This window comes from Orbicella faveolata, unplaced genomic scaffold, assembly GCF_042242905.1.
Source record: "Orbicella faveolata isolate gen_17 unplaced genomic scaffold, um_ofav_v1 contig_13, whole genome shotgun sequence".
Lineage (NCBI taxonomy): Eukaryota > Metazoa > Cnidaria > Anthozoa > Scleractinia > Merulinidae > Orbicella > Orbicella faveolata.
The window spans coordinates 8,524,299-8,548,160 of record NW_028301540.1 but is presented as its reverse complement, the minus strand read 5'-3'; the positions used below and the strand labels follow the sequence as shown (position 1 = coordinate 8,548,160).

General features: G+C 42.5%; 1 protein-coding gene and 1 pseudogene across 2 annotated transcripts in view; both read right to left on the bottom strand.

Annotated features, from left to right (window-relative positions):
* Positions 1 to 22,479, bottom strand: part of LOC110052891 (sacsin-like) — a 69,024-nt gene extending 46,545 nt beyond the window's left edge. The window contains exon 1 of the mRNA XM_089285743.1: positions 22,402 to 22,479. The gene's annotated coding sequence lies outside the window, so the exon portion shown is untranslated. The remainder of the gene's footprint in view (positions 1 to 22,401) is intronic.
* LOC110052820 (sacsin-like) lies at positions 542 to 22,485 on the bottom strand (annotated as a pseudogene). Its single transcript, XR_016206204.1, has 10 exons — positions 22,402 to 22,485; positions 21,677 to 21,720; positions 19,438 to 19,538; positions 18,637 to 18,747; positions 18,322 to 18,466; positions 16,677 to 17,688; positions 15,647 to 16,221; positions 3,930 to 15,062; positions 3,028 to 3,307; positions 542 to 2,002 (listed from the first exon to the last, which is right to left on the bottom strand). The product of XR_016206204.1 is annotated as a sacsin-like (transcript).
* Positions 22,486 to 23,862: the final 1,377 nt, after the last annotated feature.

Sequence of the window (23,862 nt, the reverse complement as noted above, 5' to 3'; positions counted from 1 at the left end):
ACTATCCCCGTCTAAAACTTTGTAGTGTCGGAATATAATACCGAAAGTACCTCGGAGGTTATCATGACCAAAACCAACAACTACTCAAAATGTGACAGTCACTGGAAGAAAATTAACAATTGTTATTGAAAAAAAAAAAAAAAAAAAATCGGAAAAGGTCGTGTCAAAGTTACCCAATGTTATGCTCATATGTAGTTTCTTTAACTAGGTGGAGTTGAACCTATTAAAGAAAAACAAGTCTAGCGGCGAGATTTCGATTAAAGTGAAGTAACCTCGCGCGATGGCTCTCTGCCAGCTGTCTAAAATCTAAGATATATCAGGTCTTAATTTTTAGAGCGGTGTATAATTTATATTCAAATCGAAAGTAAACTCATCATTGGAACTAAACTTCACCCTGTTATACCCGACATGCGATCCGGATCGGGTCTGACTGTAATAAAAATCGAAAGTCAAGGCAAATCAAAAATACAGCATCTCACCAACTAGATTTGCTTGAAAAACGTCGTGTGAGGTGTGACCCAAAGGAGTTGATGGCCTCATGTCGAGTAACAGCATTATCTTTATTAGTCTTACTGCTAGTTTTACAATGATCATCAACTACACTACTTCACACGGCAGTTTAAGCAAAACATGTTGTTTAATCTTAATTTTTTCTCTGCTCGCTTAATACTACTACGAGTACTGTGGGCAACAGACAAAAAAGGCTATTCGAACACAACAGAGCTTGCGTTGTAAATATGATGTAATAAAACGTGCCTTAAATAGGAAACCATTGCGTATAGAAAAAGCCTTTAACTACGTTACTTACTTGGTACCGCACCTTATTACGTAACTTTTTAACTTAATAATATGTATATGGCTACGGACGAATGGCGTTTATAGTACACTGTGAAATTCATTGATATAACTCAAGGTGACAGCTATCTAATTTAGAAAACCTAAACTGTGCACATCAATCAATCAATCAGTCAATTAATCAATCATTTATTTTAACACGTTTCGTCGAGGAGCTAAGAACTTGTTCAAAACACGAACGTGTATAAATGAGAACTAAGTAATTACAGCTAATAATATTATTCTATTCTAGCTAATAATATTATTCTATTTTAAAACAACTTAATAGATATAGAAAAATTAGCAATAAATGCATAATACATGATTTGCTAAGGCCTACAAAAAAAATCTTAATTGTTGGTAATCTCTTATTCTTACGTACTAGTCGGCCTTCACGCATGCAAACTTTACTTTACATATCTAACTCACAGCTACAGTTTAATATTAAGCTCGGCCATTATAGAGCGCTTTCATTGTCACGCAATAGAAAATAAACTCAAAACCTATTCAGTGGATAAGGTCAAGAAATTGTGATATCACAGACGATAAATAAAGAAGACAGTTCTCCAAGTTTAAGGTGTGTGCGTTGTCTTGAAGTTGAGATATTCGTCGAAATGTTCCGCGCAAATGTACAGAGCCTAGTATGGGGCCGCCATGTTGGTGTTCCTCTGTGGTACACCAACATGGCGGCCTGAAAATCCGTGTTAACATCTGGAACTTACGCTGGTTATCTGGGACAATGATTATCTGCACTGAACAAATAAAAATTTAACTAAGTACTTTTCCAAATACGACAAAGTCTTAAATAGCTAAAAATCACGAGATAAATACATATTTTTAGACAAACGCGATCGTAGCTTTATGTCACGCACCCCCATAACTTCAAAATTCAAAATGCGCTGGTTTCCAAACGAAGGGCGCTATTGAGCTGAAAAGTTGTAAACAGATATAACTTTAGTGGCTCTTTAGTTTTGAATTTAACAATTTGATGACGCCACGTGAAAACGCTCTATAAGCAGGGCTAAAATACTACAAAGTACGCCAATTTCTGAATTCCATGAAAATCTGTAATGAGCTTACGTATCTACGATGCTACAGGCACATGTAAGTTATTGTTTTGAGAATCACACTAAAATATTGACTTGGAGTGCATCTCTGATATGGCAATCTAAAAAAGAAAAAGAAAATTAGAGGAATTAAAACTAAAAATTAGAAAGAGCTGCTCCCGGTTGTTCCAAGGGTGGTTACCGCCATCCGCCTGATATTTCGCTATTAGCGGATAGCGTAGTACGCTTGGCTAACGTTTATCCACTGGATAGTGGTTTATCCACCGAATAGCGTTATCCAGTCTTTGAGCAAATGGCCCTTGATTTGATAAAAGGGAGCTTTAGATTTGAGTACGAGTACAAGATGGAGTACGAGATGGAGTACGAGATGGAGTACGAGATGGAGTAAGAGAACGACGTTTCAATTCTAGTTTTGCAGGCTCCACATGATCAAGTCACATACCCATCTCTCTCCATGAGCTACCCTCTATTCCTAAACCCAACATGTTTTGAAATTCGAAAATCGTGCTCGTACTCAAACTTGTACCCGTAGTCCAATCTAAAGGTCCTTAATATTGATGGCATTCACTTGCATCAATAACAATAAAGATATCGTTTCTTGACTAATACTTAATATCGTCGGTCACAAATTACTCCTTAATTTCGACGCGCGAAGTTTCAGCGTTAATTTGTAATTACCATTATCCTTGTCACAGGGGGAGACGGGAGAAAACAAAGATCGAAATTTAAAGTGGTTGGGAAGTCTACAGGAGGCGGGAAAACGGTTGATTGAAAGTGGATGACAATTTTAGAGAAAAAAACTTACACAGGTGCATACACCATAGGTAATTGTAACAGTATGTTACAATAATTATGTGTTTGGGGGATAAAGTGTGTTCTGGGAGCTTCTAATTTTCACATGTCCTCTTGAATTTGCAACGCTTTTTCTTGCATCCTTAGCTGACCTTAGCGGGTAACATGATTTTTTGTCAATTGGCATTACTTGGGCAAGTAATTTAAAAGGTGTGCCACAGAGAGGGAGCAGAGAGAAGCAAACAGATTGAGTTGAAACATATCTTTTTCCTCGTGACCTCTTTTCCTGTATATTTCTTTCTCTAGGAAGAAACTGCATTCTCAAAGTACGCACCTTATAAAACTCTGCTTCTGATTTGGTCTAGGATCCTCCTGGCTAGTTCCAGGGCGTTGCGGGCCATTTCCTGAGAATAAACGTCGTTTGGAATCTGAGGAGACCACACTTGGTCTGGGTAGCGCATGCGCGTTGAATCGCCCAAATGATTCTCAAGTTGGCTTGATAGCCTCGTCAACTGAGAATCATGCAGGATCAGTGAGTTTTGGACTAAGTTGTGAATATTGGTCTTGTGAGCATCTACAGAATATTGGGCAGCCTTCAGTGCTTTCTCCGCAGCCTGCAAAAGGAACAGCCGTTCTAGTTAACTAAGAAATAAATTGAAAATAGTTCGTCCTCGGTCCTTGGCCAGACGAATTGGAAAGAGCAAATTGTAAATAATATCAGGCTTGTTACCATCGTATTATTTAGTTCGTAACACATGCTAGCGAAGAAAGTAAAATCTTCGACTGATCGGTCGAACACTGTATCCCTGAACTGTAAGACTGACTCGTGTGGGTGCTGGGAAAAATAATTAGGTTCGAATGTGACAAGCCCCCCGCGAAAACGTAAGATTATTCTCATGATTGTTAAAGGTAACAGTCATTCGTTTCAAACAAAATCTTCAAAATAACTGAGCCTGGACTCAGGTCTAGCTGAGATGAACGTTTGCATGCTGGTACGTTTTGGGGTAAAAGAATGTTTACACTTTTTATTTTTGGCAAGAGAGATGTAAATTATGCAATGCGCGAGATCACCTTTTTGAAGGGCATTTGATGTTACTTTGAGGAATTCAGACCGGAATCTTCTTTATTTTCCCTTTACGCCCAAAAACGAAGTAACGAATTCATCTCCGAAAACTGATTTGATTCCTCGTCTTGAATTAATTATAAAAAGCATAATATTGCATGTGATATTCTTACCTGGTGACATTTGAAGCATGCCCACTCGTAGGATGGTTTCACAGTAGCAATATCGTTATCAACAGCTGCCAGATCTGCTTCGGCTTGTCGAAACCAGCGTCGTGCCTCTCGTGGTTGGGGATTCGTGGTACAGAAGCTTGGAGGCACGTACCATGAACGTGTTTTGTAACCACTTGATCCATAGTGGTGGAAGAAGCTGTCTCGGTACTCTTTGCGCTGGGAGCTATACTGCCTTGCACGCTTTCCCCAGAAACCATAGAAAGCACCATAGGATCCCCTGTGGGACGGGCTATCCGAGCTCCAGCTTTCACTTCTGCGCGATTCACCTCTTTCCAATCGTTCGATTTCACTCTTTATGTGCTGAAATACTTCCGTACAGAACACCTCGTTTCCAGGGTTCTTGTCGGGATGCCACTGAAGAAATAGTCGCTTGACAATTTGTCTTCTTCGATCTTCTGGTAGCCTCCAAGCTTCTTCAAGCGTTTTTGTAATTTCGTCAAGAATCTGCTGCTTATCCGTCGGGGGATGTGAACTTCCTTGGTTAGACAGGACTATCTCAGATGACGTTATTTCTAGAACGCGGTGAAATTTGTACAAGTCGGTTGCATTGACAATCTTCCGTTCCTTGTCATGCCCAATGTTGATCTTGTAAGACTTCGAAAAAACGCTTTCACTGTCACTTGGTACTTCCTCAATTATCACAGCATAGATGAAGGTGGCATCTCCTTCCTGCATTTCAAGACTCGGATCATGTAGCTCGAATCCGACGTATTCTCCGGGCGTAAACGCTTCGAAAGCCGGGTTTAGAAGGTTATGCATTTTTATAGGAATGTAACTTCCTGGAGGCGGGAAGACGTCTCCTTTGTCTGTATCGTAAGAGTCGTCTTGACGAATCTTCATCTTATCCAGTAACGAACATATCTTGTCAGGTTGGCTGAGCAGCATTGCGGAAATGTAATGAGTTGTGTTTCGCAGCAGTCTTTTGCACGCGTCATCAATCACTTCTGTTAAAGTTAGAGCTATAGTAGAGATGGTTTCTTCTGCGTCTTCGACGGCATTGACATATACCCTCCAAATTTCTTGACCGGATTCCAAAACCTTCTCCAAAAAGTATGGCACTTCAAGTTCACTCCCTCGAATCACTTCCCCACTATGAACCAAATGAGTGACAATTTTACTCATACCAAGGAATTCGATACCTTGTAAACTGCTCTTCACGGTTGCGACCACAGTTTCATCAGGACCACAATCTTGATTGGCGTGACGGATAAGCCTGACAATTCCGCGGTAGAATTGTTCTGAGTGCAGCTGTTCCCTCAATGAGCTAGCAGCACCAACATCAAAACGCTCGCTACTGTCTTCGGATTCTGCGAATTTCTCTTTGATTACGCAAGACATCATCTGTGGCCGTACACCTGTGGAAAGTAGCATGATTAGGTCCTTGTAATTTGCATTAGCTTTGCAGATAACATTGGCTCTCTTCAGGTTCACCACAAAAGGCAGGTTGACGTCTTGAATACGCGCATGGTAGTGAGGAGCGTCATCAAAGATAACCTCAGTTGCCCTCATCAACATGACAGGCGGTACAGTGTCATCCAAACTACTACTGAAGGGATGTGTAGCTGGAAGGTACAAGGTAGATATATCATGCTCTGCGTCGGGACTGTCCTGCATTGTCTCAAAAAGACCTTTCATGGCTCTTAAGGCACTCTCGACTTCATTTGGATGTAGTACGTTTGCGTCACATCGCCCGTGTAGCATGTCAAGAACCATAGCATAGTGCGAAGGTGTGACCGATGGGGAGCATCCCAGGTATTCAAAGAGCGACTTGAACCTAGTAATTTCTGCAGGCATTCCGTAAAGAAACGGCTGGATCTCACTTTTCTTGTACAATTCAAGGACAACTTGTTTGGGATAAACAAAACGTGCACCTTCTTCCACCAAAACGCAAGGTGTATGCTGAAGTTGATCTCTTGCAACAGTGTTTGAGATGGCCCTTGCTTGAAGAAACTGATAGATATTCGACATCACTGACGTTCTTGTTAGAAGCTGATCATCACTATGTGCCACGCCGTTTTCTTTCTCCTATTGAAAAGAAACATTTTGGCAGTGAAACGTTACTAGGTCCACGGTTGGCTCAACAAGAACCTGGAGATTGGCAAGAATGGCGTTGCAGTAATCAACCGTACTTCGCCAACCTGGAGCCCTCATCTGGTACAGATATTTCCTAGGATTAGCCCAGTAAGGAAGGAGAGCTGCTGTCGTCCAAGCTATCTTGGAGTGTTCAGCTAACAAAGAGCCTTTGAATGCAATGTATGGAGTACTACCATCTCTTCCTTCACCGAACTGACGATAGATATCTCGAAGTTCTTTCTCCACAGTCTCTGCAACTACGAAGCGGACATCGCAAATAGCATGTAAAAGGCCTTCATCCACAACCCCTTCTCGGCTAAAGAGGTGCATGACCAATACCTCGGACTTTTTGTCGGTTGTCGCAGTCCGATGTATTGCACCCTCGCGTGCAACTTCGGTAGCAAACGTCTTGAAATGGTCAGCGGAAACTTCGCAGATAAGCCCAATGCTTTTCAAAAACTGCAACCATTCTTGTGTGTTGTAAGGCTCTGATGGAAACTTGTTCTCAGGGAGCATTATACTGAAGACACCATTGCGGGGATCGTAGCAAGACGAAGCTTTCTTCAGAGTCCCTTCCTTAGAGGTAATTACTGCGGTATTTCTCAAACAATCCAGTAGCTTCTGCGTGTCGATTGTTCCTTTTGGCAAAATAGAGGCCCGGATGTGCTGCAGGTGAGCTAGCCTTGCTTCTTTGCTAAGAATGCCGAAGTGTGGCAAAATGAAATGACAGTATACGTCAATTGACGAAACGCATTGAAAAGCCAGAAATTGGAACAGCGAGGACAGACTTGACCATGTTTCCAGAAATATCACATTCAGTCGACGTCCAAACTCCTCCATTTCTTCGCGTGGAATATCGCTAGGAAGGACGCAGACGCTTTCTTTGTCTAGACTGATAAGACCCCCATGTGTTGCTTGATAGAATGGAAGCCTTCGTAGCGTATTTTTGTCACGTTCTTGTAGACTTTCAACGTTGTTGCTGAAATACTGCAAAATGGTGCGGCATTCCCTAGGATTCAATTTTCCTTCAAGTGTTTGTGGATTTGTGGACATCTTCTGCTCTAAACATCTCAGAATAGATGTTGGCGTCTTAAGTGATGCTACGAGAGTACGTGGAAGTGCGCATAGATCACTTGATAACACAACATAGTTCACCTCAGGCAGACTGAGCTTTCTCAAAGCTTCGACAAGTAACGCATTAGAGGCATCACGACTTGTAAAATCAAGGACAGACTCTGCCAGCCTTAAAGGCACCAGAAAGTGTTCGGCTATCACAGCAGAGGTACTGCTATCGTTTGACCGTGGTTTTCGGATCGTCTCCGTGCAAGGAAGGATACTCCAGTTTGAAAGTGGTTCGAGTATTGCATGAATTCTTCTCAACCTCTCTTTGTCACATAGCTTTGCGTCCTTTAGAACATCCCCTGTTGCTTCATTCAGGAAAGCCCAAACACTGTACACCCAACGACCATTTGGCACTGACTGCTGTGTCGGACACCATGAAACGTAGCCGCCTTTCCAGAAATACTCCTGTGTTGGTAGTGTTCCATTCAAGTTACTTGCAAATTCTTGCACTCCAAAATGCTTGAACACAGGTGACATCCGACTTGACGCATCGCCAAAGATTTGTACTCGTAAATGATCATTGACAAACATCTCGGCGCAATGTGGCAGGATGCCATAATGGCGAGAGAGGAACTTAGGATGACAACTGCTGAATTCCTGTAAACGATTGTCTTGTGTTAGAAGCAGAGGAAGGCCGGATAGGTTTGCTAGGAAGTGTTCATAATCCTTGCAGTACTTAAGCACGAGTGTGACCCCATCAACGGTCTTAAATGGCGTCTCTCCAACTTCAACAGGAGTCGAAGTCATCAAACAAAGGTGGTCTTCCTTGTTGAGTATCTTGTAGAACTCCATTACAGAAGAAGGCGAAACACAACATGAATTCACACCTGAATTGTGCAATGCTTCATACACTGACAAGGAGAACGTCAGTAGGTTAAAACCAGTTTGCAGAAGAATTTCTTCAAAACGCTTTTTCTGCTCAGTTTTTCTTGTCACCTCTTCTTGAAAGTCGACGTCAGAACGGAAACGTGCAGCTCTTTGTGGTCGGGCAAAACAATCACTTTTTCCAAGATTGTTGAAGAATGCTTTCCCTTTTCCCTCACCTGTTGGAGGAAGCCACGTTAGCTGAACAGCAGGGGTGGTACCTTTTGATGGAATACTTCGCAACACTGGAAGCAGTCTCAATCTCTTCTTGTCCATTCCCTGATACACGGACGTTACCAAGGTTGTCCAATATGTATCGCCTGGGAGAAACAACGGGAACAGCTTCTCGTATTCTTGAATCTTTCTCATCAAAACATCTTTACTGCCGTTAAGCATAACTTGTTCAACGTTGTGTTCAACTGGCAAATGAAGGTGACTCTTCACCTCATCCAAAAGAGTCAAATAGGATGAGGCTATCACATCTGTCAGCAAAGCGTTGTTCCAGTCACTCCGTTAGCCAGTAATTTCGTCCTTCCACAGATTTCGTCTAGCTTCGTGGTCCAGAGCAAAGTGACCATTTACATGGACTGGAAGGTTGGTTTCTAAAGGAAGTGGAAGAAAACAGTAAACTTTTTTCCGACTACTCCCTGATTTCCTTTGATTGGATTTCTTCTCCAAAAGGCAAGCGACACCACCTCGGGGAAGCATCCCCAGATCACCTCGTTTGTAAGCATCCAGGATACTTCTTTGCACTCCGCTTTCAAACCCAACTTGCCTGACAATGAGCCACTTTTCTTCGTTGCCAAGACTGTCTTGTAACTTCAGAACATAGGAACACTTTTTCACTTCAATGTCTCCAGAGAGGAGCTCTCTTTGGTTACCTTTCTTTGTAATCTGCTTCACGTAGGTGATAAACTGTTGCCTCTTGGCTGCATCTTCTTCTGACATTTCTGCTTCAACGAAATAAGAGTTCACAACCTTATTACTTGCTTTGTCGATTTCACACAACGTGATCTTCCTGACGTTATTCACAAAAAGTAGAACTTCAAAAAGCTCTCCTTTCAGTGCTTCCATCATGTCATCCAATGTTGCAAGCGTTACTGGAGATGTAGATAACTTTGAATCATTTGCCATCTCTTGGGTTCTCAATGGGAAACGGAACATTGTTGAATTTTGCATCGGGAACTCATCTTCAATATAGCAAGAAAAAACGTCTGGAAACATGCGTTTTAACTTCGCTGTTCCTTTGTACATCATTCCTGGAAAAGAAGCAGTTGCCCCAGGCACGTACTTGTAGTGTGGATCCAACGCACACAAAACATCTCCAATCTCTTTGCCACTGGAGGCAAATGTCGGCACATCAGTCAAATGATACACTGCATTGAACCCGACACCATACTGCCCGGTCTTGTTTGGATCGTCCCCTTTACTTCCTTCGCCAAGGTTCTGTATGCCCACAATATCAGCCTCAGTGAAAGGCTTGTTGTTATAGACACACAATGCAGGACCCTGCAGTGGTTTCCATGAGTCTCCAAACACTTTCTCATCTCGGTGTTTTCGAGGGTCTTTAATAAAGCAAATCTCTGTTGCTTGAGGATCATCAGCGTTCTGGAGAAGTTCTTTCAATATTTCTTTCTCGCATGGGTAAACTGTTAGAATGCGTTTTAAACGATTTGTGAGTTTTTCGTTTTGTCCAAAGGGAATACCAAACGAAAAATGTCTTAGTGCTTCTTCACGGCGTGTTTTGACACCGAGTCGTTTGTTCGTTTCAGGCGGAATCAGATCACTCACAAAATGAACCCCAATTTCGTCAGGCATCCAAGGGCAGTCTCTCATACAAAGCTCGCCAACGGATTGCATCATTCCTTTGGAATCAGGAAGACAAAACAAATCCCCATTTTCATGAATGTTGTTGCCATCGTCCTTAGAGTCTGCCACGCAGTTGCCCAATTGAACGGCCACATTAACTGCCACTTGGAGATTCTTCTCATCGAGTTCAGCATCTCCAAACTTCTGCTTTATTAGATTTAAGCAAAAAATGAAATCTTCTTCTTCAAAAGTATCTTTCGCACCAGCTGTTTTCATTAAACCATGAAATGATCTGGCTAAATCATATGGAAGCTGATAAAGATATGGAGAACAATCCACATGCAACTTGAAAGCCACTTGCTTTGCATAAACAAATTCCTCTCCACAGAGAATGAACTTCTTTAAACGAAAAATCTCTCTCAATTGCTCAGCCTCGACTTCTTTACTGTCAAGAGCTCTTTGAAGGTATGTGTACGCCTCCAAGTACACTCTGTTTAACTGATTGCTTCCCTGTATATCAAGACTGTTAGCGTCTATTGACGAGGCAACATCAAGTTGGGACACGACATGGTGGAGGGTAGCCCTCTTTTCGTTTAAACGCAGAAATCTTTGAACAACTGTTGGCATATGTTGATCTACTATTGGCTCGGTGCAGCAGATTAAGTACTTTTCGCGCTCTAAAAAGGATTCCTTCGGTGACAAAAATTTTCTCTCGTTCCCAGTTCGTACTTCATCTCCTTTCCAGACAAGAGGAAACTTCTCTGGTTTCTGAAGTACTGGAAGAAATTCTGCGTGCAAGAACCTGTTACTGACATCATCGGAAATACAGTTTCCATTTTTATGCCCCAGCTTCCATTGCAGGTAATACACCAACGCCGTTATGCGCTTTTGAGCTGCTTCTCCACTAGTTCTGTTTAAAACGCTTATACTCTCTGCTCTTTCAGCAACCTCGGGCCATGGAAGATCATCCGTCAACATCCCAAGCTTTTCAAGTTTGGCAGGCCGTAGACTGCTTAAGAACGTTGCTTCTGTGCCAAATGGGAACCTTTGGTCCTCCGGGCTAAACAGAGAGGCGGCAGTTTTTTCCGGATTAATCAGTTGGCATGGACACTTCAGCATTTGACCATCTGGTGAAGCTGGAATACAAGCATGTGATTTAATGAGATAGTCGAAGCCTCCGTCGTTTTTCTCGTCTTGAGCGCACAAGTCAAGAACGTACAAGACCAACTTGTCCCTCTGGTGGCTTGGTACCAAGGCGATGTTCGGAAAGAACAGCTCACGGAAGAACCTTCCCTTGTCGTAGCTTTTATTCTGTATTGCCGCTGCGAGATCATATTCTAGAAAAGACTCATACACATCTGCTGGTAGATCAATGATGACTTTATTCCTCTCATTCAGCAACTGAAAGACCTCAAAGGATATTTCTCCTACTTGTGAGTCCTGGCGAAAGGTTGGTTCCAGAAAGACAACTTGCGTAATGTCTACCCATCTGTTTCCATCTGAGAAAAGAGAGCAGCTTCCACTAGCGAGATTTTGGTAGAATGAGCGTGCGAGCGGCTGACAGTTTTGTTGTACTTGACAAGATTTTGGCCATAGTGAGTGGAACTCGTATTTGTCTGTAGCAGACTTCTTCACGTCCTCCAGGAGATCTAGATATGCTGCACAGATGGAGTCTTGCATGAGAATATTGTTCCACTCTACTCCAATGCAGCTTTTGTCATCAGATGTTTTCTCCTTCAAGCTTCGTCTGCTGGCGGCTACAGCAAATGCTCCATTTACGTGCACTGGGAAACCACTGCAGATAGGAAGCGGAAGAAAGCAGAATAACTTCCCCTTACGATGCGGCGCTTTTGCTGGTATTTGCTCGACAACCGGTACTGGGAGAAGCTTTCTATGGTCGTCGGGCATCATCTGAGCAGCTACTCCAGCTGATGGAAGAAGACTTTTGTCGCATTTGGCAAATTCCATTGCTTCCCCCTTGCCAATAGAAGACGCGACAAGCCAAACTTCAGATTCATCCTGCAGGTGGCCATTGTTCTCAAGTAGCAATCGTCCGCTATCTGTAACGGTGCTGTTGACGGTAAATAGAAGTGCTGAGCTCAGCAAATCAGCATTAGAGCTGGTGAAATCTCCTGTTTGCTTGGCAACCTCAGATGATGCTCGCAGAAAGTTGCACTGTTGAAGAAACTTCTGTTCTTCATTGCTAAGGCTCCTAACGGCTGGTGAAAGAGTGACTGGGGCAGACAATTCTCTTAAGATTCCGTCTTGATACATTGATTTGCTGACCTCAAACAACAGTGTGGGTTGTTCGGAACTAGCTGATTCTCTCGGTAAATGAAACACTTGTATGCGGCGGACATTTTGCGTAAAGAGCAGCAAGGTTTTAGCGCCATGAGTGAAGAGCCCTAAGAGTTGCTCCACTTGTTTGTTGTCGTAATGAAGTTGCTTAATTTCACTTTGTATAGCTTGCTCTTTGGTTCGTAAAGGAAAGCGAAAAAGTGTTCCGTGAAAAGAGTTGTCCTCTTTTTCCAGACGAAGGTCACAGTTAAATATGCCATTGAAGGGTTTGAACTGATTGCTAAAATTCCTCAACCTCCTTGTGTTCTTGTTGATGTCTATCTTCATTCCAGGTTTGTTCTTGTCCCTGATTGCTTTCCCCAGATAGAAAGTGTTGGGGTCAAAAATCACAAAATAATTTCTACTCACGAACATTGGAACATCCGTCAGGTTGTAAACTGCATTGAAGCCGAGTCCAAACTTTCCAATTTTCTCAGTGTCGGATTCTTTTGTAGCACCGTTCAGTTTTGTAATGTTTGTAAAATCTTCGTCCCGAAATTCGGCATCGTTGTACACCCACAGTGCAGGACCCTGGCAGTGTCTCATTCCTTCGTCAATCAGGCAGGTCATGGCATCCTCGTTTGTTCTCTCATCATAAAGGAATCTGATTTCTGTGGCACCGGCATCGTCCGCGTTTTGTACAAGTTCTTTTGGTACCGCGAATCCATCAGTGTAGTCTTCCAGAAGTCTACCAAGTCTGCGTGTTAGTTTTTCTTCTTGCCCAAATTCTTCTCCTATTTCAAGTTCGTCTGGCTCTAGCATTCGATTCATGAGCGTTGGTACAAGCAATAGTTCAGCTGTGCTATTCGGGATGTTTGGATGTACATACATATAATCCATCCCTTCATCGTGGTTGCTTCTTTCCAACCACTCATGTTCACAGTACATGCAATCTTCAACGGGTGCAAGCTTGAGATAGGTATCTCCTTCCACATGTGTTGGAATTAGAACCTTTCCTTGAAGTGCAGAAGGCAACTGTTCTCCAACGTTTGGCTTAACTTCATTCAGAATATCTACCGATAATTGGAGGTCTTTCTTCACTTCTGATGTGGAAAATTGTGTGCCATTGTCATACTTCTGTTTTATCAAATGCAGAACCTGAAGTAGGAATGCGTCATCACACTGTTCTTGCAAGCCAAAACTAGACAAAAAATGCAGAGAAATGTTCCACTTCTGAAGGAAGGGAGCGGACGTATGGTGACAGATCAATAGGCGGTTTCTTGGATAACATCAGATCAGGAGAGGAAAATCCATCTCCATTCCAAACCCAGGCGAGACTTTCAAGGCTACTTAATGCCACCTTTACGTTAGCCTGATCTGCATGACTTAGACACTGATAGATTTCCTTGATTATCATGATATAACGCGGCTTTTCATCTGTGTTGTAGGAACTGATCACGTTTCTGAGATGCTGCACAACGTCGACTACAGTTGGCTTCGTATTCCAGGAAAAGAAATTGGCTACCTGATAAGGTGACTCTGTTTTAACCACTGGTTTTAAAGATCCGATGAGATTTGCCAGCTGATCGCTCTTCACTTCTGACGGCTTGTGGAAATGTGATTCGCTGCACGTTTCTCCCCAAAACGTAAGTCTTTGCGGATAATCGCTGGGTTTTCCTTTAACCCTGGATACCCATGAAATGTCTTGAAGCAGAAATCCCAATGACGTTCCACAAGTGTTCTCTTGAAGCTTAGAAGGATTCTGTGTTATGTATTGCATGATCGCTTCTGATTTTCTTTCCGCTGTTGAAAGGCTTGGAATGTTGCTGACCGCTTTGGCACTTTGGTAGAGGTCTTGCCCAGTGATATCACCTTCGCCTTTCATTCCTAGAGTTTCCAAAATCACTAGGGCTGCAGGGTCGTTGTATCGTTCTCCCGTAGGAAAAACGTCTTCCTCGGCGAAAATACGCCTCAACAAGTCCTTCCTGGCATCGAATATCTCCATAGGCTTTACTCGTCTACTTTTGGTTGAGACAAACGGCAAAGATTTTAACTTCTCTTTAAATCTCCAGTCGGCACCAGCGTAGACTTGATAATGCCCCAGCACAAAGGCCATAAGTCTGTCGATCTCTTCAGCAGAATAATGGCCTTCTTGCACACCTGGAAATACCTCCTCGATGAAAAATTCATGCGATGCGAGGATTCGGATGTCCATTAGCACTACCAATCGCTTGGAAGCGTCTTCTTTGATGTCAATGAGATCCCTCCGGGGAGCCACTGGAAACGACTCTTCAGGGGCGGCACGAAGACCGTTTTCCTTCGACACAAAAGTCTTGAATAGAGTCTCAAACAAAGGAAAGCTATAGAGAACCTGCTTCTCTTCCGGTTCTAGCGAAGAGGCTTTAGCAATGAACCTTCTCAAGGAGCGTTTGCCGTGGTCTGTTACTTTATGCATTCCAGTCGCCATCTCGGGGAGGGATGCCGCCAGAGCTCGTAAGACACCTTTAACTGAGGGTGGATGGACAAAGGCATTCGCTAGCGCAGGATGGAGGTGTAAAAATTCCGGGTACTCCTGCATTACAGCCACACCAAGCACTTTCAAAACGGCAGTGACGTCCTCATCAAGGTGATCTCCGTGAAGGCTTCTTACAACTATCCTAGATGGCTGCGTAAGTCTTGCTAAGGTGACCGACACTTGTGACATGTCGAGTGGGAGCAACGGAAGGTTTCGAAGCCTTTTAAGCTCGTCAATGGTAGGAAAGTTTTTTCCGAGATAGTCCCACACAAGAGTAAGCCATTCTTTACGGGGATGGTTTCCGATTCCAGGATTCCACGGTACTTTGTCCCCCGCTGACCACTCAGGTGGCAGTGATTTTGAGAGAAGGTTGGCTACATCGTTTTTACAAAGGTGGCGTAACTGAGTGCATCCTGTGAAAAATGGAACGAGAACCTTGTAACAGTTTAACTATTTAGTTACGTAGTCTCTGAAAAAGGCCCTTTTGGGTTCGGAGATAAAAGGTATGGTTTTCTTTAAGCTGTTCAAGAAAACTTAAATAGCGAAGAATTTTAGGAAAAGTGTCTAGAATGATATCGTGTGTTTTAATATTGATTCCTTTAAAATCACACCTGTTTATAGAAGATTCAAAATTTCAGCAAAATAACAATATATTTTGATCGGGTTTTCCTATTCTGATCAGTTGTAATCCCCTTTTACTCTTGTGGTACTGTACACTTTCCACAAAATAATAATAATGGGAGGGGGGGGGTGGTAACCCTGCGATGCAGTGGGAAGAAGAACTTCTATCGTCCTATCCAGGAGAAAGTAAAAATACTCCTACAGTCGGTTCGTGCTACTGAAACTCGGACAACCTTTGGCGAAGTGGACCCCTTGGCCCGATGAAATCGTTGCCCTTACCTTAAAATTCCACCTTTTTCATGAATGAAAGAAATTTACTTTAGATATTGAGTGTAATTCCAAGATGTAGTGGAATTAACACGGATCATATCTCTACCTTGATTGGAAAGTGCTTGCAAGCTTTGGAAGAGGCTTTCGTCAATGTCTTGATCCAGAAATCGATCCTGCAGGCCAGGAAGAAGTTCACGTGGATGCTCTGGCGACCAGATGTAAATAGCTTGATCGGTGTTAGAAAACGAAATGAAGCTTCCATTGGTAACGGGCAACAGCTCTAATCCGAGGAGGTCTGAAAACTGCCCATCTTTGACCACAAATTTTAGAAGCTGAATCTTCTCTAACCGACTGAGGCTTCTGTAGCAAGAAGGCGTTTCTCTGAGTACTATCCGCGTTAATGAGGGCGTTATTTCGGTTCTTAAGTTTGCGTACAAACCCAAGGCTCTCAAAACGTGATCCGGCAAAGTGGCGACGTTCTGATTTGCTTCAAGAAAAACTCGCACAAGCAACTCTTTAGGATCGTTCTCTGGAAGTTTCTCAAACGTGGCGTCTTCCACGTTCAACCACTTACCTCCGTGGGCAGGAGAATAAACGACTCTTTCATTACACAGCAACTCCAACAAAGGATTCTGCACTCTTTTCCACTTTTGATCAATGACGTTCATATTTGGCCACGCTCTAGTTGAAAAGGAATACAATAAAGTAATTCAATTACAAAAAAGGAAGAAAAAAAAAATCGTTCTATGGTCAATGACACAACCCGCACGAATTTTACAATCAACGTGCACTATTCTTTCCCAGCTCTACGTTTTTAACGCGGTATCGGGCGGGGATTTTGTTTTCGTTGTTAACCTCGTGATTTGTATCTTAAAGAGTCGTTGGAATAAACCAGCACGCGCAAATTTAATTACCTTAACAAAGAGGAGAAAATTATTAAGTGCTTGTCCCAAACACTACTACCGCATATTGGAAAAACCACTCAGCGTATTACACAAGCTGTGAAACCTCAAAAAAGGGAGGAAATGATCAGGCAAAAGAGTTTTGGAACGTGCCTGGATACGGATTGGCCGCCAAACGTTTGATAAAAGCTTGAGACACTCACAACATGTGCAACTTAAACAGTTTAGTCTTACTTGTAAATCTCATCTGGTTGGACATTATAACTCTTCTCTTTAATAGCTTCCATCAGCATGGTAGCATACGCTCTTGGGATGGCCTCTTCCAGAAGACATTGGTTCCATAACAGGGACTTGTCAGTCAGCTGCCTCCCTTCCTTTTGAGCCAAATCCTCTTGCTCAGCATTCGGAGTCTTAATATAACGTCTGTTCTGGCTCAAAGCAAAGAATCCATTGATGTGTACTGGTAAACCTGTCATGCTCGTCTTTTGCACCGGGAGTGGGAGGAAACAAAACACGTGCCCTTTAATATCAGGCGTCTGGTTTTCGGAGGGTTCTGGTATCGGCATGGCCACACCAACTAAAGGTAGATAGCTGAGATCTTTATCCTTGGCCAGGGTTTCAAATTCTGACGAGACTTTTCCGCCACAAAAATAATTTGTAACAAGAAAAGAATGCCGATGTGTGTCGCTTATCATACCTTGGTCATAAGCAACCGTCTCGATCGTAACTGGATATGTCACTTTGACAGGCTCTAGCATAAGCTGACCGGTTGTGATTTGGCTGCGAAACTCTTCCCTCTTTCTCCGAACCAGCGGGAGGCTGTCATCTGTGATTCTGACTTGAAACGTTCTTCTGGCTTCATTGTCCGCCACGTCTCGGACGTAAAGCTCTATCGATTCGAGATACTGGAGAAAAAGGAGGACCAAGTGGGCATCAGCCATAAAACTCTGAAACAATGTGTGCACTTTTTCGAAGGAGTAAAGCGTCTGTGACAGCTTGGACGGTGCCGTCCGCAGAGGAAAACGGAACAACGTTCCATCATAAGTTCCCTCGGAGAACGCATCATCTGTACAGTCGAAGATTCCTTTGTACGGTAGGAACTGGTCCGGTATGCTGTCCATCACCTCACGGTCTTCCTTCAATCGCCATCGGTGTCCAGTTTGTCGGTCCTTCCCGTCGCCAAAGTACTCCTCGTGCGGATCGATCACTCCAATCTGTGAGCCACTGAAGATGCTCGGGAGATCTGAGATCAACAGAAGGAAAATTGGTCCAAAAAAACTTCACACGGTAAAAAAATTTCAGCGTGTCGGGACAATTTGGCAAAAATTGTGTGTTGCTCTTTAAAGGGTATGAACGCATGGAAGTGCATAACGTTACATTTCTCTCCTTAATCTGAGAATAAAAAAACAAATTGGCCATCTCCTGTTCATATGACGTAATGTACACATGGAAAATCTTTTTGATCCCTCGAACGTCCATGCGAAGGTACATCGAAGTCCAATGAACCTACCTGAGTTTCCTTGATTTTTGGGTTGCATTTATTCAGTTAACAAACAAACTAAACGGCAGATATCAAAGACAGAACATCGCTAACAATCCTCTGAAAAAAGTAGTTATCTTCTTTCAGAGTTTTCTGCTAGTTAATCGCATATTAACTCAGAGGTAAATTTTGCTTAGTATACAACTGGCACTGGTGGTGCACGCCCGATGGCGATTTAATGATATCTTGCAGAAAAATTTCACATTTCCAGATACTCTCCAAGGTTGTTGTCGATCACTTTCGGAACAAAACCTTCGCAACAACGTGAGTCAACGGTGAAAGCAGTCATGACAGAATTTAGCCATAAGAGTAAAACTTACACAAAAGGAGACTCATCTGTAACATGAAATACAGACTTAAATCCAAGACCAAAACGACCCACTTTCATAGGATCTTTCACTTTGATACTATTACATAGCATTCGTATGCCCTTCCAGTCTTCTTTAGTAAACCGTGCGTCATTGTATGCATAAAGTGCAGGACCCTGTTAAATGGCAAATAATTGGAGACACGAATATAGATTAGATATAACTAAAAAGAACAACTGAAAAGCCTTCTTTCCTTCTTTTTTCTGTCTTTAGAAGCGCAAAGACACATCCAGATCCTGATAAGGGAAACGTTGACTCTTTTGTTCCCGCTATAAGAAAAACGTACCTGGAATTGGGCGAGGTCTTCACTGTGAAGTTTCTCTGTTCCATAGCTGTGCTTGTCATGAAGGAATTTCACTGTACTTGCACGTGCATCTTCGGCATTTTGAATGAGTTCCTAATATAAAGAAGAAATGTTACGACAAAAATATATAATGAAAAAATAAAACACTCGAGCGATCAAAGAACCTCTTTTCTCCTGCTCATTCCTCATTTTCCACATTCCAGTGAAGTCCCTGGCAGACTTGACCCATACCAAAATATTCCATGTTGATGACGCAGCTCTATAAATATCTTCAAGGTGACCCGGATTTTGTTGTTTTCTTTTTTGAACCAACAAAACGAGTGAGTTTTTATGGCATCGATCAGTAAGGATTTGACAACGAAATAAAATAGCCTGTTTGTTCTCACTTATTTCACAAGCAGAATTCTGAAAGCTTGAACACCTTTCAAATATTTATAACTTTTAAAGATGTTATTGCTGGATTCGGTGATGAGTATTTATTGTCTAAAAATTTTAAGCGACATTCTTCAGTTTTAGGGGACTGGCTTTGGTTAAAACCCTTTACATAACCCTTAACACATCACGTTAAATTCATGCCTTCTTCGATCTACTTCCAATTAACAGTAGACTTCAGGAGGCCCTGAAATCATCGTATTTCAAAAGGCATTCTTTTTAGCAATGCAATTTCTGTTCCCAAACTCAGCGTTTTGTTCTTCTTAATTTTAGTTGAGAGACTAAGCGTCCAGTTTCTTTGCGACTCAACCAGTGCTGCAAACTATAGATGCCTATTGTCACCATCCTTACCTTCAGTATCTGTCCATCGTCAGGATACTGATCTAGGATGGTCCTCAACTGTTGGATGAGTGACGGCTGAATCAAGTTGAAGCCATTGTCATCATTGTCCGCTGGTGGAAAGTAAAAAAAGTATCAGAAAATATCCTCCTATTCAAGTGCCTACAGAGCTGCTTGAACGATCTGAAAATGGCTGATTCTGGGTAGGTAGGAAGGGAAGAAAAATAAAAAAAGGTGAGGAGGTTAGTAATGGGGGAGGGAGGGAGAGGAAGGGTGGAAGGGCGGAATGGAGGAAGGGTGGAAAGGAGGGATGGAGGAAGGGACAAAAGAAGAAAAGGGGAGGAAGGGCGGAAGAAAAGAAGGGAGGAAGGGAAAAAGGGCAAAAGAGCGATGAGTGGAATGATGGAAGGGAGAAAAGGAGAAAAGGAGTAAGGGACAGAGGGAGAAAAGGACAGAGGGAGGAAGGGAGGAGGGAAGGAAAGATGGAAGGAAGAAAAAGGGAAAGGAGGAAGGGGAAACAGTGGAATAAAGGAAGGGAGAAAGGGAGAGGAAGAGTGGAGAAGAAGGAAAAAAGGAAGGAAGGGAGGAAGGAAAGGGAGGAAGAGAGGAAGGGAGAAACACAGGAAGGGAGGAAGGGAGAAGGGAAGAAAGGGAGAAAGGGAGGATGGGAAGAAGAGGGGATGGGAGGGGGAGGAAGAAGGAAAGGAAGAAATGGGGAAAGGAGAAAGGGAGAAAGAGTGGAATAAAGGAAGGGAGAAAGGGAGAAAGGGGAGGAAGGGAAGAAGGGAGGAAGGTGGGAAGGGAGGAAAGGAGGAAAGGAGGAAAGGAGAAAAGGAGGGAAAGAGGGAGGGAGGAACGGAGCGAGGGAGGAAAGGAGGAAGGGAGGAAGGGAGGAAGGAAGAAAGGGAGAAAGGGGGAAGGGAGGACAGGAGGAAGGGAGGACAGGAGGGGCAAGGAAGGAAGGAAGGAAGGGTGGAAGGAGGGAAGGAAGAAAGGTGGAGAGGAGGAAGCAGGAATAAAGAAAGGGAGAAAGGGGAAAAAGAGGAGGAAAGGTGAAAGGGAGGAAGAGGGGAAGGGAGAAAGGGAAAAAGGGAGGATAGGAGGCGGATTAAGCTAGGCAAGCAGTTATGTAGTTGACAGGTAGTCAGGAGGAAGGCTGGCAGGCAGTCCTCTAGGTAGAAAGGTGGATAGGTTGGTGCTGGGTTAATGTGAATAGGGGGTAGTTGGGTAGAGTAACAAAGCAGAAAGCAAACAATGACAGAAAGAAAAAGGCAGGTAGGCAGACAGACAGACAGGTAGACCAGTATGTTGTAAATTAGGTTAAAATGCTGGGTTGGTAGCGAGGTAGAGGTAGCATGGTTAATTAGTAGGTAACGTAGGTAAGTGATGGGTAGTCTGTCAGGCAGGTTGACAGGTTACTTAAGATGAGTTGGTGTAGTGGCAGACAGGTGGGTGTGCAAGCAGACAGATAGAAAAGTAGTTCGGAAGATTGAAAGTCAGACAGCCAGGTTGAACAAGGCAGTTTAGTTAGATAGGCAGGCAGGCAGGCAGAAAGGTAGGTAAGTAAGTATAAAGTAGGGAGGGAGGTAGGGGGGGTAGGTGTATTGGTGTTTAAAGTAGTCTTATTCATGCATTGTATTTAGAAATAAAAATAAATAAAATAAAGTAACAAAAAGCAAACTTGTTCCGCCACTTCCCCTTCTCCTACTTTACTGCAATCTCCAATCCAGTGCCATTCATTTGTTAACTTTAGCACATAAATCATTACTTTTGTGACCCTACTCTTAATTTGGTATCTAGAATGAAATCCAAGACGGACGGTGAAATACAAACTAACTACAATATTCTCTCTTTTTTAACATATTTGTCATTAATTTCTCCAAAAGCACCTCGGCTTATCAAGGGGAATTACAACACAGTTAATATTACAATTTTTACCTCCTTTATTTAGGCTCACACGCTCATAAACACACAAACAACACACACAGATTGCACTGAAAACAACGAGTTAAGCTGACATATCTGGAGAAAAATAAGCGAAAAGCGATCAGTATTAATTATAAAACTTTGTACTCCTCCAAAGAAAGCACAGTTGACATCGTAATTTACAGACTGAACACAGTAAAATAAAGAATTTAGTTTCCTAGCTGCTCGATGACCATGTTTCACCCTACAATGTCTGTAGCTATGAGTAAGAATGAGGAGGACCTTAAAGATTTGTGTAATTCCAAACTAGACTATTGTTACTCACCCATTCTCTCCAAGGAACTAGCGTAAGCCACTTCTGGAGTTCATCTGCAAGAAAAATATCAACATTGAATGTTATTAACTTTCATGTTTATCTGACCGACACTGCATTTTTTTTTCTGAAAACGATCGCAACGAAAAACACTTCAGCGTTCCAATGTTAACAAAAAGATTTGCTGCAAAAAATTGAACTTTGTACTTAATTAATACAGTTAGGCACAATCACTATCCTTTATCGCTTGAAACTGCGTGAAACTTGGCTTTGGAAACAAATATACAGGCTAGTTTAAGCGTAGTCTGTGACTCTGTTTTGCTTTGTTTCTATGTAAGAATAAATGATCTAGACTACAACTTTGTATTTGTTGAAACATCTGCCTTTTGGGTACCCTTCGAGCAGAGCCTTACTTTTTGGTAAGCTTATAATATGATTTTTGCAGAAACCCTCCAAGTACTGGTACCTTAAAACGACTTCAGAGGGTCTTAACACTTTCGAGATAAAACAATGAAAGCACAATTCGTGATCTCGACTCCTTTATCGTGTTGAAAACAGCAGTGCACTGAAAACGCAATGTTTACATAAAGAACCTAAAGAACCTTAACTCCCACATCTTCAATGTGATTTTTCAATGTGATTTTTCACGAATTAAGGTTCTCTGTTGTATTCAATCTTTTAAATACACTCTCGTCCACTTCACTAGCTCATTGACTCTAACATTATTTCTTGTTTACCTGCATTTATTTTCCATGAAAACCGTTCTTCCCCTCGCAAAACTGCTGTACTGAACAAGACGCCAAGAAGGAATGTCTTCTTGGTATTAGGAAATCCCTTTCCGAGAAATGCCAGCAACTCGATATATCACGTGATCCTTACTGTTTCTCGGAAAACGACATTTTACTTCCGTGTCAGGACGATCACGCTGGAATCACGCCGCTTAGCAGCCAGGCTCAACGATTTTACACGTGGTTTGTGACAAGCATTGATAAACGGCTTCGCCAATGTTTAGTTCTGTATTCGGTCTTTCATACCTGTGTTACTCGGAGAAATATTTCAACCAAATTTACAGAGCTTCGTTTGCTGGAGATGCCATGTTGGTTTTCCTCGGAGGGTCACCAATATGACGGCCATAAAGTCACAGAAACATCAGCCATCGAGTTTTGCGAAAACACGAGCATTGAAATTAATGATTAATATTCCAGTTAAAGCAAGAATTGACGGTTAAATTGGCAAAACCTTGCTGATAAGTCCTTTGAATTACTCGACCAGTCTGCAGACTGCAGGCTGGGGGTTAAATGAAGACTGCAGACCAGTAACTCAGACTCGGGCAGTAACCTGAGTGATATTCAGGCTAACCGGAGTGCAGAATTTCACTACGATTAGCCTGAATGACCCTGTTTATGGTTGGCTCTAGATAATGGAATAACACGATGTATAATTAGAGAATCTGTAGTCTGCAGTCTGCATTTTACCCTCAGTCTACATTTTACACTCAGTCTGCATTTTACCACCTGTCTGCAGGACCTGCAGTCTGCAGTCCGCAGTCTGCGTTTTACACTGACTGCCTCAGTAGTCGACAGCCTCCTTGGACCGCCATTTTAATGTCACTTATCGCTTTAGCAACCCTGCTAAAACTTTCTTTAAAGGGTCTGATATCTGATGAAACTAAACTAATACTAAACTCGGAAAGTCTCGAAATTCGCCGGCTTTCATGTGACCCTGTCACTTCCGAGATAGGAAACTACGCCTTCTTCTGAGGTATGCGTTGTTGCGAGTCCCAGTGGTCCTTGTACTGCGTCGATCAAGAACGATAAATCGCTGGAATAAAAAATATCTCGATGTAAATGCAAATGCTAATTAACATGCAGTTCCATGTAGTCTGTGTTCGTGTGGCTCTCGCGGTCAATAATCCATTGTTAATCATAACTATACAAAAATCTTTCAATCTGATTGGTTCTTAGCACACCCTATTTTTAATTTTCTTTTTTGTAACCAAATTGGAGCACGAACTGCTCAAGTGTTAAAATGACAACAAAGCGTCCAGTGGCGAAGTTTCTACAACAAAATTAGCCCGGCGTCCCATTTTTATATGCCCAGAACCTTTTGGAATCGCTTTTTACAAGTTGGTTTTGTCAGAGAGATTTTAAATCAAACAAGTCTCATTATTTTCACATAAAGAAAACAAAATCCAAAGA